This window comes from Patagioenas fasciata, chromosome 2 (genome assembly GCF_037038585.1).
Source record: "Patagioenas fasciata isolate bPatFas1 chromosome 2, bPatFas1.hap1, whole genome shotgun sequence".
In the NCBI taxonomy this organism is placed as follows: domain Eukaryota; kingdom Metazoa; phylum Chordata; class Aves; order Columbiformes; family Columbidae; genus Patagioenas; species Patagioenas fasciata.
The window spans coordinates 168,978,642-169,003,487 of NC_092521.1; the positions used below are offsets into that span (position 1 = coordinate 168,978,642).

General features: G+C 51.8%; 1 protein-coding gene across 7 annotated transcripts in view; it reads right to left on the reverse strand.

The window, feature by feature from the left end:
• MAP4 (microtubule associated protein 4) overlaps positions 1-24,846 on the reverse strand; it is a 144,931-nt gene that overhangs the window by 110,697 nt on the left and 9,388 nt on the right. For all 7 annotated transcript variants that reach the window (XM_065831683.2, XM_065831685.2, XM_065831687.2 and 4 more), the window contains exon 2: positions 10,529-10,581. The gene's annotated coding sequence lies outside the window, so the exon portion shown is untranslated. The remainder of the gene's footprint in view (positions 1-10,528; positions 10,582-24,846) is intronic.

Sequence of the window (24,846 nt, forward strand, 5' to 3'; positions counted from 1 at the left end):
GGCTGCGTCACGTTTTGAATTCCCCTTTTGAGAACTCGTTCCCAAAGTTCTGCTCTAGGGAAGACACAGCAGAGAGGTCAGGAAAGAGCCCCAAGCTGTTGTTCTGGAAGCGTTCAGAGTTGCAGATGAACCTGAGAAAGCCGGACTTACTGGTTGCTTTTCCGGCTCGCTAAGACAACATCGTGGCGCTCGAGGATGATCCCATCCAGCACCATCACATCTCTGGAATGCAGCATTTACCTGGCACAGAGCGGCCCTTGTTTCTTCCAGAGATCTCGGTGTGAAGTCCAGTGTGCGTGGACAGTGGTGACTCACATTTCAGGGTCTCGGTTGCAGTTTTCCATTCCCTTCTGGCCTTAATTCGGGTTCTTCTCAGCTCAGGGCGAGGAGACACTTTTTGTAGAACCTGTGTTTCGTAGCAGAGAAGTGAAGACACGCCAGGGCTCCAGGAGGAGATGACTTGGGAATCCCAGGCAGGAAGCCTACGACGCTCTTATTGATACACCTAACACTGAGCCAAGCCAAGACCACAACTTCTTTGCTCTCTGGCTTTGAAGAGCTGAATTCTGGCCACAGAACTCGTAGGGACAGAAAACTCCCGCCACCCAAAAGAGTAGCTCTCCCACATCCCTGGGAATCAGATTCAAATTGCTTTGAATGTGGCCAAAAGCCTGAAGAGAATTCTGCTGCCTCCCCAGGGTACGTAGCACTGCAGAGGGAGCGCCGCTCCCTCCGACAGCAGGGGCCCAAAGCCACCTAAGAAACCACTTCAACCGATGGAAGACGCGGCACAGAGCTTGGCAACGCTACCCAACCATGAGGTGAACGCTCACGAACCGCGGGTACAGCTGTTCGCAGCTCCTCCTGCCCCAGCCACAGCTGGGCCCTCCAGAAGGACAAGAGCGGCAGGAAGCCCAGCCAAGCCAGGCCTAAGTGTCTGGAGATGCTTATTGGGAAGCCAAGTCAAGTGTTTGAGCAGTAAGGACAGAGGGCAGCGGAGGCTCAGGTAGGAGAAGGTCCCACGTCAGTCTGGCCACAAGTGGACAAAGGGCAGAGCCGGAGCTTTGGGGTGCGAGGCCAAGGGAAGAACAGCGACACAACTGCCGAGAATCAGCCCAGCAGAGCGCTCCCAACCCGGTGACATCCGCACCCAGCCCCAAAAATACATGGTGTGTATCCCTGCCTGCAAAGAGCATCTTACTATTGCTAATTATACATAAGCACACCAAGATAAGAGAACACCAGCCTCCCGCACCATCCCTCCCTTTGGGCACTTTCCCTCCTATGAACCACTCCGCGAGACGGGGCAGGACGGTCCAGCTCCGATTGCCACGTTATGGGTCGTACTGTTTCCAAGCTGATAGAAAGTCACATTAAAAAATTTGCCTTAAATTACAGCAGGATAGATGCTCTGCCAGAGCTGCTTCACTGGGAGGACAAGAATAACTTTCCTGTAAGGCCCAGCAGGGATCAGGGACTGGAGAAGGTGGGATTAGTGCCCTTGGCCGGCCTGCCCAGCAGCACATGGAAGATGAGTTCACAGATCAGACCCGGGAGGCGCTTCCCAGCGTCCAGCTCCGCACGGGCCCACAGGCCTTGAAATCAGAGACCTAAGAAAGGCTGGTATGTCCTCTCCAAAAACTCGAAATGCTTATCTAAGGAAAACAAAGAGTCCGCCCACCTCTGCACAGACCTCGTCCTAGAGTACTTCAAATAAAGCAACTGCCCAGAGTCGGACTGTTTGCTGGTTTTCGAGCTCTTCTCACAAAGACAGGATCTTCTGTGCTGCTCCCCAGGAGAGGCAGCACCAAATAAGGCGAGTTTCATTAATCACGGGGGGGAATATTCTCTTTTCTCTTGGCAGAGGACGGAGGGAAAGCCAGTGAGCGTGGGGGCAGGGGACGAGACGCCTGGCTGTGAGCAAAGGCCTTTTCTGCGCTGCACACCGACTGCGGGGCCACAACCGAAGCAGCGGGTGAGCAGCTGCGCCGTCAGCTGCTTTCCTTTAATAGCACGGCAAGGGAAGGCAAGGGAAGCGCTCTCACCTCCCAGAGCACAACCACCACACCACGGTGCGCCGGCTCCCAGCTCCCCAAGAGCACAACCAGCACACCGTGGCGTGTTGGCTCCCAGCTCCCCGAGAGCACAACCAGCACACCGTGGCGTGTTGGCTCCCAGCTCCCCGAGAGCACAACCAGCACACCACGGCGTGTTGGCTCCCACCTCCCCGAGAGCACAACCAGCACACCACGGCGTGTTGGCTCCCACCTCCCCGAGAGCACAACCAGCACACCGTGGCGTGTTGGCTCCCACCTCCCCGAGAGCACAACCAGCACACCGTGGCGTGTTGGCTCCCACCTCCCCGAGAGCACAACCAGCACACCGTGGTGTGTTGGCTCCCACCTCCCCGCGAGCACAACCAGCACACCATGGCGTGTTGGTTCCCACCTCCCCGAGAGCACAACCAGCACATCGCGGCGTGTTGGCTCCCACCTCCCCGAGAGCACAACCAGCACACCACGGCGTGCCGGCTCCCACCTCCCCGAGAGCACAACCAGCACATCGCGGCGTGTTGGCTCCCACCTCCCCGACAGCACAACCAGCACACCACGGCGTGCCGGCTCCCACCTCCCCGCGAGCACAACCAGCACACCACGGCGTGTTGGCTCCCACCTCCCCGACAGCACAACCAGCACACCGTGGCGTGTTGGCTCCCACCTCCCCGCGAGCACAACCAGCACACCGTGGCGTGTTGGCTCCCACCTCCCCGAGAGCACAACCAGCACACCACGGCGTGTTGGTTCCCACCTCCCCGAGAGCACAACCAGCACACCGTGGTGTGTTGGCTCCCACCTCCCTGCGAGCACAACCAGCACATCGCAGTGTGCCGGCTCCCACATCTCCTAGAGCACAACCAGCACACCACGGCGTGTTGGCTCCCACCTCCCCGAGAGCACAACCAGCACATCGCGGCGTGTTGGCTCCCACGTCCCCGAGAGCACAACCAGCACACCGCAGCGTGCCGGTTCCCACCTCCCCGAGAGCACAACCAGCACACTACAGCGTGCCAGCTTGCAGCTCCCTGAGAGCACAACCAGCACACCGTGGCGTGTTGGCTCCCACCTCCCCGAGAGCACAACCAGCACATCGCGGCGTGTTGGCTCCCACGTCCCCAAGAGCACAACCAGCACACTACAGCGTGCCAGCTCCCAGCTCCCCGAGAGCACAACCAGCACACCGCAGCGTGCCGGTTCCCACCTCCCCGAGAGCACAACCAGCACACCACGGCGTGCTGGCTCCCACCTCCCCGAGAGCACAACCAGCACACCGCAGCGTGCCAGCTCCCACATCTCCGAGAGCACAACCAGCACACCGCGGCGTGCCAGCCTCCTCCAGGGCGGGATGGAAGGACGGCACATCTACTAGAGCGCACCAGGCAGTCGCTCTGGTTTTTATTAAGTATTTTGTACCTCCTCGTTCTCCTTGCCGCTGCCGCAGATTAATGAGCGCGTAAGAAGGGAGAAGTTTCACTACAAGAGTTCCCCTCGCATCAGCCCGAGTTCGTCCCTCTCCACATCTGTCTGGCACGTGCTGCTCCCAGGACAACGGGTCTCGTGCTTCCCTGAGAATTTCAGCTTTTATTTCTAAAATGATTCCTTCTGTTATCATTTGGAAGGAAATCTATACAGTATGGACACTGGAGCTGCAAACCAGGGGACGAGAAAGAGCTCAAGTCGTGCTGCGAGACAAATGATTTTTCGGAGATCTAGTCCAGCTCAATGACAGCAGTAACACCAATGTAACCATCGCAAACTCACAGCACTTCGCCCCATGGGTCTATAGACATACGAGAGGGCAGGAGGGATGTGATCTCAAATTAAACTGATCAAAAAAGCACCCTCTGAAGAGTAAGGCAGCCATTAAATAGCATTTAATGTGTTACAACCACACCGTAGCTCACCAAACATGAAGTTTGTTGTAGTAAGACTTGAAAATTAAGTTAAACTTTCTGTACAGCAGCAGAAACAATTCAAGCTTGTGGAAAGGGTCTGGCAGAAAGAGATGAGACTTGTGCTGAGCAGCTCTGCTCCCTCACTGCACACGCGTTATCAGGAGGGGTAAATCGAGTCATAGATGGTGCTGGGAACACCTTGCGAAGCTCCTGGAGATCAGCTTTGTGGTTTCTCCCCTCGACCCAGCAGGAGGGCTGGATGGCACCTGCGGCACAGGAACCGGCCCTAGAGAAGGGCCAAGATCAGCCAGTGGTGCCCAGAAAGATCAATCTGAACAAGGAGCACAAACCATCACAGGTTACAGCAGATCCAGCCACGGAAACAGAAGCAGCTTGTTTGGCAACCAGGAACACGCAGTCACCCCTTCCAGGAACTCCTTTACGTACCAGCTTTGCTCCTTTACCTGCACAGAACCATTCTAGTTATGGTGGTGACTGTATTAGAGTAGCTACTTTACTTTTAATTAAAATAAGCACTTCCCTTGACAAGGTAATTATAGAGCATGAGAACCTGCGGATCAGGACCCAGAACTGGAAGTTCCAAGAGGAGCAGGTTGACTAGTAAACTGTTTGCATTAACAGCAGCTCATCACCAGGTGATGTTTCGGAGTCAGATCAGCGGAACATTAAACCTGTCGACGCTTTTTCAAGTAGATTTGCAAAGAGCAAATAGTTTAAAGCTTCCTACTGCTCAAAGGTCAGAAAAGCTTTGGAAGAATGACACAAAGCACGCTTCTATCCCAAGAAATGAGTTTGAGCTACTTGCTGTAGCTGAGATCTGGCAGAATGGGCAAGCAGGCCGGTCCTGGGCTGCGGGGCTGCCTGGCAGTCGCGCCCTGCCCGCGGTGCAGGGCCGGCACGGCGGCCCCGGGGAGCCTGGAAGCAGAACAGACGGAGCCGAAGGGCCGAGAGGCAGCGGCTGCCAGCCCGGAGCCACAACAAAGAGCCTGGAAGCAGGTTTGTGAACAGGAGAAGCAAACACTGTGCCGGAGCCCAGCCAAGGGTCCGGGGCAGCAGCCAAAGCAGAACTCCGCGACTGCGTAGGCAAACCAGCTCAGAGCGAACGTGCCCATTTACCAGCGCTGCGTTCGCTTCACCTGCTCGATTCACAGGCCAGGAGCAGAGTTCTGTCCCTGTATTTCCATGGACGGCGCTCAGAAATTCCTGGAGGAATGAAGGCACATTTGGGGTGGGAGCAGAGTAACCCCGAGGACTCTGAGCTGGGGAGCCTGTCCCTTCCTGCTCTGCTGGGAGCAGCTTTGGGACAGCCCGGTCTGGCTTTACAAAGCCGTGTGTTACTGGGACGGGCTCTTGGCACCACCTTCTGCAACTCAGTGCACTGATTTCCTTCATCTTGGGGCAACCCCACCATAGATATTGGAAATGAAACTGAACATATTGAAACTGAAATGGAAACTGAACGTATTCTGTGCTACTAGGAATTACTGCTAAGCAGGGTTATTTGTGCCTACACACAAATGAGAAAGACAAAAGGAGAAATACTTTTAAAACAAGGCAGAAGTCTATAGCCTGCAAAATGCTCACCACACGTGGGCACCTCCGCAAGCAGAGCTGCAGTCTTTGGCTACAATAGCTCAGGAGAGGGTTTGCTGGAAGCCGGGGAGGTAAACACTGCCTGCCTGCCATCCCAGAGACACCGGCACTGCGGTCTGGTAACGGAACGGCTGCAGAACAAAGGCAGAATGATAACTTGGCTTCAGAATGGGATGTGAAGCGGGGGAAGGTCCGGTGAGTCAGCGGGGAGAACAGAACACACGGCATGGTCACAAACCATTTCCAGAGCGCACGCACCGCAGGCCAGCAGAGCCGAGAGCTCCCCTCGGTGAGAGTCACCTGCACCGCGACACCATCCCAGCACCCGTCACCGCCTGTGCCAAACACGCGGCCACGCTTGGGGCAACGTCACCAGACGCCTACGCCAGTCCCGGCATCTCCTGTGCTACCGAGGGGATAGAAGAACAAATACGGGTACAGAGAAGCGCTCAGGAATTTCCTCAATAGAACATTGAGAGAGTGCAGAGGAGGTGATGGAGCTGGTGAGGGGCTGGAGCACAAGTGTGATGGGAGCGGCTGAGGGACCTGGGGGGTTCAGCTGAAGACCAGGAGCTGAGGGGAGACAGGGACACAAAGAAACGGCCTCAAGTTGCGCCAGGGGAGGTTGAGGTTGGATCTGGGAACAATTTCTTCCCCAAAGGGCTGTGGGGCATTGGAACAGGCTGCCCAGGGCAGTGCTGGAGTCACCATCCCTGGAGGGGTTGGACAGACGGACATGAGGTTCTCAGGACATGGGGCAGTGCTGGGGTGGGTTATGGTTGGACTCCATGATCTTGAGGGGCTTTTCCAACCAAAATGATTCTATGATTAGTGGGTATTTAAGCTGTAGGCCTGGGCCTGCCACAGAACACTGCTACACTAGATGATCAGTGTGTTCACTTCTCCTTCATAAAGGTATTTATCAGATTCTTGAATTACAAAAGCAACCCATTCTGCAGGCACTGTGGTGTCCCAGCCTGCAGAACTCCCAGCAGGGAAAGCCCAGGGTCACAGAGCAGACCCCTCCACATCCCCCGGACCCGTACGTGTCACCACCAGCCCCAGGGGGACACAGCCCAGCCCCGGCCTCCGCTGTCCCCTCCCAGCAGGGACAGCTCCTGCCCTCACGTGACGTTTATTCACAGAGAGGATCCCAGGGATTTCTAGTGAGCTCAGCTGGTCATGCAGTTGGCCAAGCGCCATGAGAGCACCACAGAACTCCTCGGTTCTGGGAAGCGAGTGGCATTAGCACGGTATAGACATTAACAGCAGTAAAAGTGGCGGGTTATGCAGGAAAGACCTGGGTAACCGAAGGGAAAGAACTCTCCCAGAATGGCGATGCTGCCACACGAAGCTCACGCCAGGCTCTGTAACAAAAGCACACGGCAGCCACAGCCTGAGCTCAACCCAACTGCTCAGCCTGGGCGGCTGAGCCTCGCTCCTCCCGAGCTGAGGACCGATACCCTCAACCATTGCAGCCTCTCCATTATCTTGTGCTGGTTTTAATGACAAAATTCCTGCCCGACTAAGAGACAACACAAGCTACTGGTGACCCAGCTGGAACCAGCAGAACCACCTTTAGGAAACAACTCTCAGAAATAACCGCAAAGCCAGTCTGGGACGAACACATCACTGCTCCGAGATCTTAGTTTTTCTTCTAAGAAATGTGCTCCAACGCCACAATCAGATGAGAGCTGACTTAGTCCACGCAGAACGGTGCCCGCATGGTTTTCTGGTTGAAGGTTTGGGGGCGTGGAGAGAAGCCAAGATGTGCTGTTGGCCAGTGTTCAGGTTGGAGAAAACGCCAACAGGAGCTCCAGCGAGAGGCCCCACGTCACTTCTCAGGCCCAGGGAACGCATGTGAATGAACAGAGGCACCACAGAACAGCTCCCGCCTTCCCAAACGAGTGCAGGAAGCCAGCAGACGAGGAAGGGAGGAGCTGCTGCACTTGAACCACTATTGTATTTACATTTCCGTACTCTCGATAACAAATACATTCAACCGTGGCTGAAAAACAAGGCACTGCTTAGCAAACAAAAGCTGAGCTTTCCTGAAAGAAAGTGCAATAGAAGATGTCAGGTCTTGCGTTATCAGGTAGGGTCTATGAGTTTCTTCAGAGAATGATTCGCTCCACAGGAGTCATGGTCAGCATTTGCAGTTTAAGAAAGCAAGATGACCAAACACGCAACTGCGCTTGGTCAGAAGAGCCCAGAACAGAGGGCATAGGGAGAGCCCATTTATCTCTGAGGGACACTCTGAGCCAAACAGGATTCTGGTCTTGTTTGGTACAGAACTGGGAATGAGCTATTAGAGAGCAGTGTAGGGCAAAGGGACCTGGGGGTCCCGGGGACAGCAGGGTGAGCATGAGCCAGCACTGGGCCCTTGTGGCCAGGAAGCCAATGGGACCTGGGGTGGGTTAGAAGGGGGTGGTCAGTAGGTCAGAGAGGTTCTCCTGCCCCTCTGCTCTGCCCTGGGGAGACCACACCTGGAATATTGTGTCCAGTTGTGGCCCCTCAGCTCCAGAAGGACAGGGAACTGCTGGAGAGAGTCCAGCGCAGCCACCAAGATGCTGAAGGGAGTGGAGCATCTCCCGTGTGAGGAAAGGCTGAGGGAGCTGGGGCTCTGGAGCTGGAGAAGAGGAGACTGAGGGGGGACTCATTCCTGGGGATCAATATGGAAAGGGGCAGTGTCAGGAGGATGGAGCCAGGCTCTTCTGGGTGACAACCAGTGACAGGACAAGGGGCAATGGGGGCAAACTGGAACACAGGAGGTTCCGCTTAAATTTGAGAAGCAACTTGTTGGGGGTGAGGGTGGCAGAGCCTGGCCCAGGCTGCCCAGGGAGGTTGTGGAGTCTCCTTCTCTGCAGACATTCAAACCCGCCTGGACCCCTTCCTGTGGAACCTCAGCTGGGTGTTCCTGCTCCGGGGGGATTGCACTGGATGAGCTTCCCAGGTCCCTGCACTCCCTGACACTCCGGGATGCTGTGGGATGTTCCCTGCTGTGGCTCCACGGGAGCGCGCAGGCGGTGCCGCCCCACGCGGACAATGGCAAGTCCCGCTCCTCGGAGGATGCTGGGGAGGAAGCTGCCGTCATTCATCCAGCGCGGATTAAATGTTCCCGGATAAATTACCGCAGGAAGCATTTTTAGCTGCTGAATACAGTCTGTGGGAAACACCTGTTTGGTTTCCATGTCCTGAAAGCACCGAACAACAAATGTTGAGTGGTACGACGACATGTATTCCTGGGGCTCCGAGGGGCAGCTTACGCTCTAACTCTCGTTTTTTGGACAATGGGGAAGAGAAAGGACGAAAATTAGCAAACTCACAGCAAAATCACCCCTTAGACAACTTGGGAGTTAATGACATGACCCAGTAAAGTGGAAGACTGAGATTGATTCCAGACATCCAAGGAGTGTGGCAGATGTAAGGTCACACTGATTGGAGCTAAGAGATGTGGAAAGGGGGGAAAACAAGAAGTTGAAGCCCAGGACGTGCAGGAAGGGCCTTCACACACCTCCAGCACCCCTGCCCAACTGCACGCGGAGCTCAGTCCCGCAGGACAAGACAACCCACCTCCCATGGCCCCGTGAAAGGCGCACACAGCACCTGGGGCACCTCCTGCCCTCCACCCCACGCAGAGGACTAAACCATCTCGTTTGGCTTTTGTCCTGAGTTTTAGAGAAGGATTTTGGGCAGTGTGGCTGCGCACAGTGCAAAGCGGCGCACGGCGCAAAGCGGCGCCGGTGCGGCTGCCCCAGCCGCATCACGAATGGGCACAAGAGCATCGGCCGACTGGAAACACAGAACTTGGCACCTCTGCCATTATCTCTGCGCCTGCCATTTAAGGAGACTAAAAAAAGGCATATTTAGGAACAATTTTATCCCAGAGCCATAACAGAGCTCCAGGACACATGTGAGGCGACTGTCACGTCAAGACAGTTTTAGGAAACCCTGGTAGAGCTGGTGATGTGCAAACAAGCTGCAATTGAACTGCATCCGTCTGTCTCCTCTGCGTTCTTCACAGCCAGGCACTTTGGATGGCACGGACAGACAGACAGAACAGCTCGGTCATTCCTGGGCAGCCTGTGCCCTGCGTCTCCTTGGGTTACATTCTAAACTACCTCCAGGTGAAGGCAGGAGGAAGTACTTGTGTTAGTTAGGGGAGTAAAGAGGGTGACAGTGCTCCCAGAAAAAGGCAGGGTCTGAGAGCGATCACTGCCGGCTAATCCTGCTGCGCCGCACAGACGCCAGGTCCCGTGGTCCACGTAAACACCACTAAAAAACTGCAATTCCTTCATTAAAACAACTTACCCGAGCACCTGCACCTCACGTACTCTCAGCGTGCAGACCTGACGATAAACTCAGTCCAAGCAGCGATACGGTGCCTTCACACGGGATGAGAAACCAACGACCCACTGCTCCAAACGCCCCACAAACCAGAGCAGACTTGGGGTTTAATGACTCATTTGCTCATTTTCACTTTCTGTATCCCTCTTACTCTGATAAGAAGGTTTCAGCACCCAAGTTAAACAAGACGTCTGCCCTTTGGAGCAGAAAAGGCAAGAAAAGAAGGTCCAAGTGGCCAGAAATGACATTACTGGGGGTCACACGCAGCGCTGCTCTCTCAAACAGAAGCAGGGGGACGTTAGGAACTTCAATAAATACCCAAAAGGATGCAAAAAGACCAGTAAGTGGAGCGTTTAACATACAAGAATGGAAAGGTAAGCGCGTTTCAGCAACGTTTGTTGGCAGAACTCTGAATAATGCCTTTTACAGCCACAGGGACACCATTTGACGCCCCTGGCTTTGCTCCTGACCCTCCAGAGATGGGCACCGTTCACACCTCCAGACAGCGGCTGGGTTTCCCACAACAGACTGAATTTCAGTGTGCGCACACACTATCAAACCTTTGCTTTTAGTTCACGGTTTGGTGGTGTGTCGTTAGAAGAGCACAGTTCGTACCTCAAAGCAGACGTTCCCTTGGGCAGGTCCTTCAGTCCTCGGAAGCCGCTTATCTGCAAAACACAAGGCAAACGCGGTTAAAGGAAAGCGCACAACGAGAGCACCGGGAACTCAGCTCACTGGGAGATGATGTACAGCACTCAGAATGAACTGAGCCTTGAGAAGCTCTGCTCCAGCCCCAGCACGGCCACCAGGCAGCCTGCGCAGCACCAGGAACAGCACGAGTTCACACACTGAGGACACAGCGTGAGAACCGCGACCGACTCTTCCCTCACTGTGCATCTCAACAGCTCTTTGCAAACACCCCGTTACAGCTTCCGAGCGGACCCTCTCGCACAGTCCTTAAATCCATTCACAAGGCAAAACCAATGGGTATTACTGGATGTCCTACGCAGCCGAGTACATGTGCTGTATTCTTTTAAGGATTAACTATACTTGGAGTAATATCTTAAAGGGAAATTGTTAAGAAAACCCAAACACGCATGAGTTGTATTTCATTTGCACACATGAGGCTATTTTCAGTGTGTTTTCCATAATTTCAGTGAAGCTATAACCAGCAGCTTTACCAGGGAACCACCTCCTTATCTACTGAGTCTTGTGTCCCAAATTATTCTACACGCTATTTCACGCTTTGTTCATTATGCTTCTTTATTGTGAAACAAGCATATCCACCAAAAAACCAAACCTATCAAAATACTCCTCCTTATCCTCTCCATTTAGTTTCTATTTGTTCCCACGGAGCATGAAGTATCTCGATCCACATGGAGAAACACCCAAGTTGCTCTCCAGCGTAACCCAGGCAGCCTCAGCACAGAACATCCCGGTACCTGCTCGGGAACGCAACTCGGCCGCCAGCGGGGAAATGAAGCATCAGTTACACGAGAAAAAACAGGGAAAATACTATCCTTGCAGCTTTAGGAAGCGGTAAAGCACTCAGGAGGGAGAAAAACCTTCTGCAATAGTCCCGTTCCCTCCAGAAAGGGAGCTCCTCAGCGAGACGAGGGAAGGAGAAATACCTTGGGTGTGACTGAGACACCGGAGCATTCTGGCTGCGCCCGGCTGCCGTGGCACTGCTAACGCTGCCCTTTCGGCAGGAGGAGCTCCGGCACACAGCTCCAGCGCACAGCTCCAGTGCCTCGTGTCTCTTTCCCCCCCGTGATCAACGGGGGCATCGGGGCCCTGTTCCATCAGAGTTCACCCCACACCTGCTGCTGCGAGCCCACCAGGCTCTCACACCAGATATTCCAACGTCTTTGCACTGAAAACAATCAACTTGATTTGCTAAGGAAAAAACAAAACCGAACAAACACACAGCCCTAGCTTTTGCAGCAGAACAAAGCAAATGAGAAGTATTTGTTGTTTATTTGGGCATTGCGACTCCATCCAAATGGGGCAGTGCTGGATCAACCAGGAAAGTCTAATCCAGTGCGTTTGTCTGGCAAACACATTTCTTCCCTTGATAAACACGCATCTCCAGCTGCTCTTTAAATAAGCCTGAAGGAGTCCTGTGCTGCCACGGTGGGCTGAGCCCCCCAGCTGTAAAGGTGGCTTCTTCCTTACGCGCGGGGCGCTCCTGGCGGACAAGAGGGATGGCCGAACACTTCCTTACCGCCATCGGTCAGGTTTGCTAAAGCGACAGCTGTAAGGAGTCCTGCGCACCGGGTCCTGAGGAGTCGGAGATCGACTGCACCTGGTCCCCTCACCTAATGAACGGGGGAGAGCCCAACCGCTTGCAGAAGTGCTGGTGAAGAGAAGGGACAAGTATTTGCTGGCCAGCAAATACTGACTTCTATGTTCCACTATGAGCTGTAATTGTTTTCCATTTTGGAGAAATATTACTGGAAGCTGTTTTAATGCTAAGAGGCATCCATCTATCCATTGCCACCCCCATTCCAAGTCTGCAACCTCATTTCTCGCCAGCACGACTCTGATTAGGTGCAAAGCGCCCCCGGAGAGGACGAGCAGCCTATAATGGCAGGCACCACCCCCGCCCTGGATGCTTATCTCCCTGCGCTATCAGAAACACCGTCCCATCACATCTGCTGGCCCGGTAGGATCCAGTTCCACGTCCTGCACCAGAACTTCTTGTTCCTCAGCTCTTCTGTTTCCCAAGCTCCTCGTGCTTCTGTTACTGCGCATTTCAATGGCTTCTCTACCTTCGCCCAGTTTTCTTTTTCCCCCACCGAATTGCTTTCATCCCCCTAATACACCAAACTGCTTTCCTCTGACTCCCCATCCCCACCTCCCGTTCCCTCTCACCTGAGAGCCCATCCAACCCACCCCATCCATAATACAACAGCTATTCTGAAGAGTCACGGAAGCACATACATATTTCAGGGCCAGCATTAACGATTCATTTATTTATTTATAATTTGGAAGGTTCTTACCGCCTTAAGTAGCAACTATTCTTGTCCCTGCCAGTCTCCGGTGGCCCTTTGGGGCTGGAGGACACCCCCGCCTTGGCCCATGAGAAACGTGTACAGTTCACCCTGAAAACCACCCAAACCCAGCACGAGGAGGCTCCCTGCAGCCACCTCGGCAGGTTAGCACACTAGACAGCCTCTGGTCCCAATAATCTATACGTTCTGTATGAACGGGGTTTGCCTCCAGCTCCCTTTCTCTTGCTGTCCTGCCACAGACAGAGATACCAGAGCAAACCTCCCGTTCTGTGCAGGATGGTCGCTCTTACCCAGCTAAACACAACGCACTCCAGTGCGGTTCAGTTTCTAACAGGAGGAACGTGCCGGTTCTCACACCAGATGCCTCCATGGGCTCCCTGTTTCTCTAAACAAGCACCACTCTGTTTTCTCATGCCCAGATTCAGGAGGCTGCGTTTCCCATCTCCCGGCAGAACAAGCCACTTCATCTTTTCTCTTCCTCTTGTCTCTCAGCCTTCACACTTTGTTTGCAAATCTCGAGCTAAACAGCTGCCTTTAAATAGCTCCCGTCTCCAATCCGCATGGGCCACGAGGAGCCGGGCGGGCGCGCACACGCAGCTCCGGATTCCGCATGCAAACAGCGTCACGTTGCCAAATACCACGGGGCAAAGGCAACGGCTCGGAAACCCTGAGCTATATATACACGGGCGCCACGAAACCCGGAGATTAAAGCATCTCAGGTTCTCATCCCAGCCCCTTCCCGGAGGAATAATGCTCACAGCAAGTTCATTCCAACTCTGACACAAGGAAAACCACCTTCAGAGCCAGCAGCTCCTCGCTCATAACTGAACTCACCAAGACCCTAAAATGATAATTTATTCTCAAATATATAGTGGAATTTTTGTCGAGCACCAAATTCCCGCTCGCACGCTTGCACGAGGCACCTCAGAAAAAGCCAAGAGTATTTGCTGGGCTTAGATTGGAGTCCAGGCCTTAGAGCCAAGATCCTCCCAGGACAGAGGAGAGTGCTGAAGTCAAACTAATAATTTAGAGAGTCTTCCAACACAAGATGGAGTTTCACTCAACTCCAAGAGTGAATCACCTTCAATATTCATGAGCAGCAAGGCCAGCTTCCCCAGCAGTCACGCAATGCTGGGCGCCTGCAGGACGACGCTTCCCACTGCAGGGAGAACACGGGGGAATAAGAGTCCTCAACTGTAAAGCAGAGGATGCTCAGTGCTCACATCCACATTTCACCCTCATCACAGACGACAGGCTTTAACAAACAGTCTTCTGCAGCAACTCGGCTTGACAAAGTTAAAGCGGCGAGGTTCCTGCACTCGATGAATCAGCAGCTGCACAAGCGCCGCTGGTTTTATAGCACAGCGGAAAAAATGGAATAGAGGCGACGGGCAACGATCGGGGAAAGCGGGAAGAGTGACTCACGTTGGCAACTCCCCAGTGTCAGAGCCCCAGCAAGGGCCTTCCAGAAGGGTCCCCAAAGGCTGGACAGGGCAAGGGACGCTCATTAAGGGGTGAGCTCTTCGGTTCGTTAGCGCAAAACCAAAGAGCCTGAGGAGGGTGGAAGCGAACAGTTAACTGCACATGAAACCACCACGAGAATGCTGAGATAAATACTGTGTTAGAAACCACCTTTGAATCTTTCTATAGATCTTTTAGATTTGCCTAAACATAAAAAACCCAGCACACTTAACACACAAACATCCAGATCCACAGAAAGAAAAAGCAAAAGCACACAAACCAAAACCAAGGCAGAAAACGCGCTTGGGGAGAAACAATGAAGCCCATTCCTCTGCAGCAGAAGCTCAATAAAAGAAGTGATTTGAGCCAGACCAAAGGATCTGTTTCACAGCTGAAGGGCCGTGCTGCTAACGGGCCAAATTAACCATAATTAGCCCCGGCGGCCGCCCTCCCGCAGCTCCAGCTTGGGTTCAGAACACCCGCGCCTCAGGAGCCCGGTGATTCCTGACCACCTCCCTCCATGAACACCGAGGCATAAGAAAATCGGCCTCTCGCATTCAAGTTTAATCCTCTCCTGAAAGCTTTATTTTTGGAGCCATTCAGTGAACAGTAAGCCGCCCGCCCAGCCAAACTGCAGCTAAAAATAAAGGTATTAAGAATTCCGGAATTCTCCTTCCTGTTAGATCTAATCAATACAGCTCCGCTGGGACTCCTGTCAAAGCACAGGCCCACGCTCCCTGCCATCTCTTTTGGCTAGGATAGACCCAAAATAGGCATTTTTAATGATCCAAGATGTTATGGAGGTTCAGAAAGTAAAGATGCAGTTGCATGCGCATTAAAAAACGGAGCAGCAAGACCCCGAGTCAAGTTGTGAACTATGATTGAAACAGGAACACCCTTGAGTTAAACTGAATTCCTCAGATGGCACTTGACTAATGATGGCTCGAGGAGAAAAAGCAGCTTTCATTATTCAAATGCCACTTGCCCTCTAATGAGAGGCTGCGGAGCTGATTGCGCGTCCTGCAATCACCAGGGAACACGGAGGCGACGTCCCCGCGAGGATGTTGGATGTTCAGTGTCAGCACAGGCTCCGCGGGGCCCAGGAAGGGGCCGCGGTCACACTTGTCCAGTCCGACTCTTCCATCCAGGGTGGCCACACAAACAGCTCCTGGTCCACGCTGGCTCCTCAAGAGCATCCGCCAGCTTTGCCCTAAAGCCACGCATTGCAACAGGAAATCTTCTGAAAACCAAACCGCACAGACGCCGTCTGCCAGCGCTGCCAGAAGTCACCAAGGACCATGGAACTCCCTTGCACAGGTATAGCCAGAGACGCCAGACTCTGAGCAGCTTTCACTTCAATTGTTTGGGCACTCCCGTCAGCCCAGCCCAAAGAACACAGCCCCAGAAAGGCTCCCCAGCCTGCTACTGTAAGCAGCAGTGCTGTTTGCAAGGTCTTACCTCTCAATGCTTTTTTTCGTAACAGACGAGTCATTATCATTGTTGCTGGTCTTTCGAAAGCCCCTCTGCTCTGGCTGCTCCTTTCAATCCAAACCTCATGCCTGGCACATCCGTTTTCCACAGGTCACCCCCCGGGAGGTCAGCGTGGACAAGCGCCCACTCCCCACGTGTTCTCCTCTTCCCCTTCCCAGCACAGGTCACCCATCCGTACCATCACCTAAAATACAGGGCTATTTCCAGCCCAGTTCCCTCCTCACCACCCTGGTTCACTTCTTACACCTTAAAGTGCAAGGTGACCGCACGTTTTCAGCAGTCTGAACCAGCATGGAGCTGCCGGGACCCTCGTCTCCCCCTCCACACAGGCAAACATTACTCCAGCAGCTGCATTTCTCAACTGCATGGACACTCCTGGTCTCACTTTGCAGAACTTGGAGCTCAGGCCCCTTCACGCCACAGTTAACGCTTCACCTTTGCTCCACGGAGGCAGCCGTTTCAGACACAGGTAAGGAGGGTGAGGAAGAACCGTAAGGCTTCTAGCTGCAAGGTGTAAAGGGCACCGAGGTCCCAAGCCCAGCAAACAAGCCTCAAGTACGTTTATCAGTAGGAAACAGGCTGTTCAACACGTAAAATGAAAAGCATCCTTCCCTTACTCGTTCCGTCCCCACCGGTGCATCAGTACAGAACACTGTCACCGTCCCACAGCCTCATCTGGCACATCTGGAGATGGTTCGAGAACAGGGCTCTTCGCTTCCTTTCTGCTCTCCCAGATGCTAAACTCGCCCTGCGCAGATCAAAGAGCCAGAGCAGTCAGTGATACACAGCTAAAAATAGCCCATGAGTGTGTATCAGATACAGCCAGCTGCTGGACGGAGAAGCCATGAGCTCACTTGGGCTGTGACACGCCGTCCTGCCTCGGGGAAGGGAAAGCAAGAAGGAAGCTGCAGGTGCCAACAGCAATTTTACCAAATTAGACCAGATTAAGTGCTGTCTGCAGCGCCAGCTAATGCACGAGCGTGGGCAAACAACGAGGAGCCTGGGCTCCCCAGCTCTTTGGGCCCTTGCACACTGGCCCAGTGGTGACACGTTAGCATGGCAGGAGCCAAGGTCACTGCTTGGGGACAGCGCTAAGGGACTTCACTGAGCGCTTCAGAGCCCTGCACACCTTCAAACACCTCCTACCACCCCTCCAGAACGGTTATGTCAGAGGAGCCACCCAGAGAACAGTGTGTGCTCCCCAAGCTGAGGTTACGTGGCGCTCGTGAATGGGTTTTACGGGGCCCTGGGGACTCGGACGTGGCACCGTTGTTGATCTGTGCTTCTCCACCCCCCGTCTCGACCCTGAACTGCCTTCAAGACAGAGAGACTTAGCGTTCATTTTTTGATTTTCGGTTTGCAAACATATTGATGACAGTAGATTTGACATGGAATGCTTTGGAGATAAAGGACAGACCCACCAGCACCCATCAAGTACCAAAAGGAAGCGGAATACACGCTGGCAGACCGAGCAGCACCCTGGGTTCCAGGCTCTGAAAGCACACGTTAGTTAAAAACCAAACACACATACAACACCAAACCATAAGACAGTCCAGGAAATGCCACCGATATAGACCAAATTCTCATGCTCAGATGTGCTTGAAATAAACATCAGTATCCGAGCAAATCAGTTTGACAGGTTTAATAACCTGTGTGTTCTAGGTTAAATATTTAAGCTGTTTAGGAATATTTAAGAGGAACCAAAACCGGCATTAAATATGCCCTTAAAAATTGGTCGTACCACCACTCGAAGATGAATCCACACAACAGCACACTCAGTGTCTTTGTTTACGGTGCTATATTTTATGAACTAGTTGCTCTTTGGAGATTTAACTCTGGGAGCAGCTCTGAGTTCAGGGCACACATTTCCACAGCAAAGAGCAGGACAGAGCTCCATCGTGGCTCTATGTTTGTTGTCCTCATCGCGCTTTCAGAGACAACCGGCAGCGACATTTCCCAGAGACAGAGATGCTCAGCCCTTCCATATAATGGGGCAGCCAAGGAAACTTCTCTGCTTTCTCGAGGGGCAAAACGGCAGCAAGAAACAGAAGGAGGAAAGGACAGGGGAACAAATAAAATACACACATGTATAAGTCTCCTAACGAAGTGCTAGAAATCAATGTGCTTTTCTGCTTCATTTTTGTGGACTCCGCTCCTAATGGCAATGATAATTCCACACCAAAATTCAGTAGTTACAAGCAACAGAACCTCATCTTCCTTTCACGTTTTCCATATCGATTTCCACATCAGTGATGATACAAAAGATGCATCATCAGCTCATGTGAGACAGAGGGAACACAACTTCTTTTTAAATGATGCCAGACAGCAATGCAACTAGCACACCAAGGAATATATTAAGAATGTAACCTGGATTTTGCATTGCACGAAGAGAACAGGTTCAGTCTCTGCATCATCAACAGATTTCTCTCTGCGTTCAAGAGCCAAACCGTGAATATGGATCGGAAGGAGGCAGCCGTTGTTCTTCAAGCTAAAAAGGAGTCACAGCTGGCTGGTAGCACAGAAACTACAAGCCTTACTTGATATCAAAATATCTGCTTCTAGACTAGAGGGCATCCTCTAACAGAAAAGTTAATGACACAGTAATTACAGACATTAATATGAGCACATTCCCTCTGCCACCACAGCAACCAGCACTCAAAAGCAAACAAACGTTCTCCCGTTATTTCATCCAGCACCCACGTTTCAGACTCCCCGCTAAAATCAGAGCGGGCCAGAGCGGATCTGTGCTCCCGGCGCAGGCAGAAAGCGATACCCGCACCTGCTGAAAGGGAAGAAGGGAGATAAAGGTCAGAACCGTGTAGCCAGATACGGCTGAGATCATTAACAATTAGTTATTGGCCTGTGAGCCGCTGTATCACGTTGCCGAGGCACAAAGCCCGGCTCACCAGAGCTTCTGGGGCTCTCCACAACAGTCAGTGCTTGAGATGTGAAAAATGTGAAGTCCTGGCCCAAAGGAAACTTGTGTCTCTCCCCACGAGGAGAGTCCCCGTGGGACCACATGGGAAAACACACACAGCTCCATCTGGGAAAGTCTCCCTTTTTACAAGGGGGTGAGAAACCCACCAGTCAGAATAAGACTGCGAGTAAACCTTTGGTTTGAGCCAAAACACCCACATATTCTGCATCAAAACTACAGCTTTTATGGCTTTTACAACACAATATCACTCCTTGGCGAATTCAAGACAAAGTGGCTGGCCTTGAAACTACCTGGTGAATCCTGCAGATGTTTATTTACAAGGGTAGAAGATAATTGAGGTTTCTAAAGCTAACAAAACATTACCTGGATCAGAAGTACACTGATTCCCCGTTATGCAACCCCCTTCAAAAGAGATTTGTTCAATTCAGTGTGAACGAGCGGGACCAAGTCTCGGTACCCAACGTGAGAGGCCGACAGGCTCCACCAAGGTGCAGACAGCTGTGTCAAACCAGCACAGAGGAACAAATGGCCTCAGGACCTCAGACCCAACCCACGCAAGGGCGGATTTGCCACAGCCAGGCTCTATAACGATAACAACACCCCGCAGAGGGGGCTGCGGAGCACCAGGGGCAAGACCATTCACCCACATCCGTTAAATGTGATTTTTTTTAAATTATCAGTTATCATGGCCATGACCAAACCAGCCAGCGGTGCGGAGGACACGAGGCTGCAGCACTTGGATTTTGCTGCAGTTCTGCAAATCGCTATTTAATCGCAGTAAAGAAAAAGTGAGATGGAGAAGAACTGCAGGAAAGAAACAGAAGTGAGAGACTCGGCATCTTGGAAGATCCTTCTGCACAGACCTGCTTCACTTCAGAGCAGCATTAGTGCATCCACGTCACCACGACAGCGATGCCCTGGGCGAAGGGACCCGGTGGAACCGCTACCAGACACTTGTTCTGTGCTTATGGAGGCAGGCGATCGCTGCTGGGAAGATCTCAGAGCAGCAGCCGCTCCCCGGCAGGACCGTGCGTTACTTCACATCAGCACCGAATAAATCAGTGCACGGACTGACTGCCTTCAACATCTCCAGTGATGCCTCCAGAAACCAAAAGCTACGCGAATAAAATCAATGCTGTACTACAGCCCAACGAAGACAATCCCCTTCGGATGTCCCAATAAAGCCAGTTTCCAGCGGTGTGCTTAATCCAGCTGACTTCTGCCCCTCACAGCTATCAGAATTAGATCTGCAGAGCCACGAGAAGCCCACACACAGGAGGGAGAACACGCACAGATACCCCAAATGTCATTGTTCAGTGTATCAAGGCCTCCGCTGACCCAAGCAACAATCCCTTACTGCAAAGGCAAATTAAAGAAGTATCATTCTACCAGCCTGCTTTTTTTTTTTTTTTACAGTTCTCAGCATTCCATTAATGGACAGAAATAAAGTATTTGCACTCGAGCAGACTCCAGCTTCTTGGCTGCCCCTCCACACGGAGGGTGCATTTTAAACCGGCACCGGCTCCCGATGCATCCAAGGACAACAACCACCCCGCGGCGTGAGAACGCGAGGGAGCACAAACAACGAACGCTATGACTTGTGTCTAAAGTTGACTTGGAGCGAACCAACCTCCCCTTGTTCCTGGCACAGCGCTGAATTCCAGCTCCGCCAGCCACACAGATACAACCGGCAACTCCCACCAGAACCGCAGGAGTTTGCTCTCCCTACACGAAGTTCTTCCAGTCAACCGCATACTTTAAAGCAGCAATTTTATAATTTTTAAAGGGAAAACAGCTAGAAAGCACGCGGCGTTTCACTGCACACCACTTGCGCTACTAAATAAAATCCCATTGCTCCCAGAATCTTGACGGAAAGTCAATCACCTTGCACCCCAACCCTGGCGGTGCCCACAGCAAGGGAAGGGGCAGGAGAACAAACCCCTCGGCTGTTTCATTTGCCAGGGCCGAGAGCTCGGTCCAGCAGCACCAGTGCCCAGCAGCACTAGTGCCCAGCACGCACGTTTCCCAGCGAACACACCAGGGTTATTCCCAACAAACACACCAGGATCACTCCCAATGTACACACCAGGGTCACTCCCAGTGTCCCTGTGCAGGATTTCCAGGAGGCTCTCGATCCTTTTCTGCTGTAGGTCTGTGATGAGGTTCATCTAAAGGGAACGCCTGGTAGGAAATGACTTCATTTCTGACCCTGGCAAGGCAGGAGTTCAGTGCAAAATACAGACCGGTGAATTTAATACAGAATTCTTACTGATTCGCTGTACTAAACTTTAACATAAATAACTTAAAACTATGAAGCTAGGGATCAGCGTCACATCATTTTTAATGAGTTTTTCCTATAGAGTCTTAAAAAAAAATCAGTGTGATTGCCAGAAAAATAAGTGCACTGAATCACCGAATCCACAAGCTCTTGCTTAACCCACCTCAAAGGTTGGCTCTTGTTTCTGAACCAAACTGAGAAGCTGCACAGACAGCACCTCCGACCTGCTGCCACGACATGAACGCGACCCATGGGTCCTGTGGCTCTGTCCAGCACCCCAATGGGCCCCCAAACAGCCCCGTGGCCCCGATGGGCGCCCCAAACAGCCCCGGTGGGGCTCAGCCCGGCAGGACCCTTGTGTTTGAGCGAACAGCCCGCGTCGCCCAGCGAGCGCCTGTGCTCGGGGATGAGATCACTCCCAACAGCAAACCCCACCACTAAGCCTTTTGTTCTGTGCTGTGGGGCTGCAGACGGTTCGCTGCAGCTGGGATTGAGTGGGAAAGATGTTTTATGGAAAGGTGCATTTTATTATTTGAAAATATTCAGTAGCCTCTCTTTTTTTTCTCCTTCTTACATTCCTACCTCTTCAGATTTAGAATATTTGTAAGTTTGGGGTTTTTTTTTAATTTTTTAGCCAAATTATTATAATTACAAGGGGATGACTTCTGACAAGTTATCAGAGTGGTCTGGGAAATGTGGGGGGGGGTGTTTTGTTTCTTTTTGGGGGTGTTGTTTGGTTTTACTGTTGGTTTTGTTTGGTTTGCTTTTCTGTTTTGGGTTGTGTTTGGTTTGCTTTTCCATTTTGGTTGTGTTTGGTTTCTCGTGGCGTCTGACACAACACCCACTGTTACACTCCAGAGCACCACTCGACTTACACTTGGCATTTTTTCCAGAAGCGACAAGAAAACACTCTGAGCTGCACAAACCTGGGCTGGGGCTGAAGGAACAGAACATGCAGTATGGAAGGAGGAGGCTGCTACCGCCCAAGGCAGCCTTGCTGAAAAACGAGCAACAATAAAACATTATTATATACATCTATACATGAAGTAGTGGCCACAGTATCATTCTTTTCACGTCTTGGGAGTTGAGGTCCTGGTTGTCTCCTCCCCACCCCGACCGTTCAAACCCACCCACCCCACTTCTGGAAAGCGCGTTACCAACCAAACATTGGCACTGGGCGCTTCACACACAGGGGTCAGGCTTTGTGCACAAGCCAAGCCTAAACGCATGACTTACAAAGCCTGTCTGTCTGTCCCCCTCCTAGCCCCCCACTCTGGGCCCTGAGTGGTGTTTCAGCGTGTGTTTCTGTGCTGGATGAAGCAGAACGAACGCTGCGGCCGGCGGGCAGAGCGCAGGGTTGCTCACACCCGGGCATCGGGCGGCTCCGCTGCGGTTGAGCTGCCTGGTATCTGAACCCCCGCCCAGATCTTCCCGGGGATTTTACCCCCACCGTGCAAGAATTCTCACCTTGGTCAGCAGAAGCGAAAGAAAAACAGGCGCAGAATTAAGATTTAGCATTGCAAAGCACACAATTGACACGAACCAAAACGCAGAAGTCATTTAGTGAAAACTAGCTGAGAGAACAACTCACCGGCAATCTCCAGACTAAAAAAGCAAGATTTGAGTCAACTCCATAAAATACGTCCCTGTTTAGCAGACGAAAAAGGCCCTCTCAGTATACAACTCCCTTTTTTGGCATTATGTTTCCAAAAAAGTATAATACAAGGCATTTCATCGAGAACTTACAGCTCCTGTACTTGGAAAGATGACAAGAAGAACTCCCAGGGATGCTAAGCAGGGACACGAGAGCCACCGAGGCGACCTGCAGGTGTGACAAACAGCGCCCAGGGGACAAAGGTAACAGCGGGAACCAAAGAGAGGATTTTTATTTGGAGTTATGGAGACTTTTGGGCTGGGTTATTTAGCCACTAGCGTGACTAACTTCACCCTGCTCCTCTGCTATCCACGCTCAACTATTTGCTTTTATTCTCCCCCAGTATATTCAATTTATTCTGACCTGTTGTTTTTCTTTTCTACTTCTATTCGCACAACAACAGTTTAGGCTTGAATGTAAAGCCTCTGCAGGCCTGCTGACAGCAAATACCTTGGAAAATCCCAACATCAGCAAAGGAGAAGGGCAGCTGGGGATGCTCGGCTTCCATGGTACCGCAGTCTGACTTCTCTTTACAACCCAGGAACACCTTTCAGCTCAGTCCAAGGCTTTTGTTGCCTAAATAATTAGATCCAACGGCCTTTCATTTGAAAACTGAAATGATTTAAGGACAAAGTGTAGGCCCTCCAAGTCACTCAGGATGTCACCTTTCCTTAAAGGCATGGCTTGAAAATTCAGCAGGGAAAATGATCCCACTGGAGGTGACCGCGTGTGCCAGAGCAGAGTTCCCATCTCACACCGTTTCATTGGCTTCACTGCTGTCACAGGATCGCTCACAAACCTCTGTTTGTATTTATTCCTCCACTTGGAAATTGTGACATTTCTTTTAAATCATACTATAACTGTTTAGAAAAAGGCACAGTTTTCCAGTTCTACAGCCAGGATGATCTAATGCGTTTCAACCAAGATCCCCCATTTTCATGCACTCACAGCATCACTCCTCCACATTTGCAAATTGGTTAATTGTTAGAAGAGAGCTACAAAAATAACTCCCACTGAAACGCTGATGATACATTAAGGATACATAACACAGTCTTTGCTCCCCCGTTAGCCTTAGACGTTCAATAAATTGCCATATCTTCAATTAAAACAAATGAGGAAAAGCAAAATTACTGAACACCACAAATGACTACTGTAAAAATATATAAAAATAACAAATGCCTTCCATTTCAACAGACTAAGAGCAAGTTGTGCACTATATAATTTCCTCTGCTGTCCACGTTCAACCATTTGATGACATCAGCACCTCCAAATGATGTTAGATGGGAAGCCTGCCAGAGCGTTTCAGTGGGGAATGTAAGAGGCACACTCAGCATATTTGCCTGCTGAAAAATACGGCTACAGATAAATTACATACTCGGGAAAATAAACATCCCCGGACTCGAAGGAAGAAAAGTTGGTGAGTTTTGATCAACCTCTGGCCTTCTCAAGCTGGACTCCACACGTGCAATTATTACACCTACAGAAACTCAGCCCCCCCTTTGCTCCTGTATACAGGAGAAAAGAAAACCATGCCAGTATTACACTGCTGTTCAGAAGTCCCCGATGGCCTGGAACACACCAGCACACTTGAACTCTGCCAAAAATCCAGCTATGCTGACCTCAGACTGTCCCCCAAGAGCTAGAAATGCATTCTCCACAACACTGCATTTTTATATATGAAATCAGACTGAAACCGTGGCTCAAGAGCAGTAAATCCCCCATTTCTTTGGCTGGAGGTGTCATTTCCAAGCTGAACACTTCAGCGCAGGTTACTGAGGGAGCAGGACCTGGGAACTAAATGACTGCTGACTCCTTTGAGGCAAACTGATACAAAACCATGAGAACAGCATAAATAAAGAAAGAGCAATAAATAAATCAAAACCACAATGAGCAAGAAGACAGAAAATTATCTCACTACACAGTAAAACATGAAGATCTGGAATCAATCTTAAATTTCCTTAAAAGGGCCGTCTACAAAAAACCACAAGTGATACTGATTTAAATCCACGCGAACACCAGCGAGAATGCCCTCGAAGGTGCATCATTCTCCAGAGCCACACAGCAGCTAACGGAGGGCGGATGGAGACTGGGAAGAGT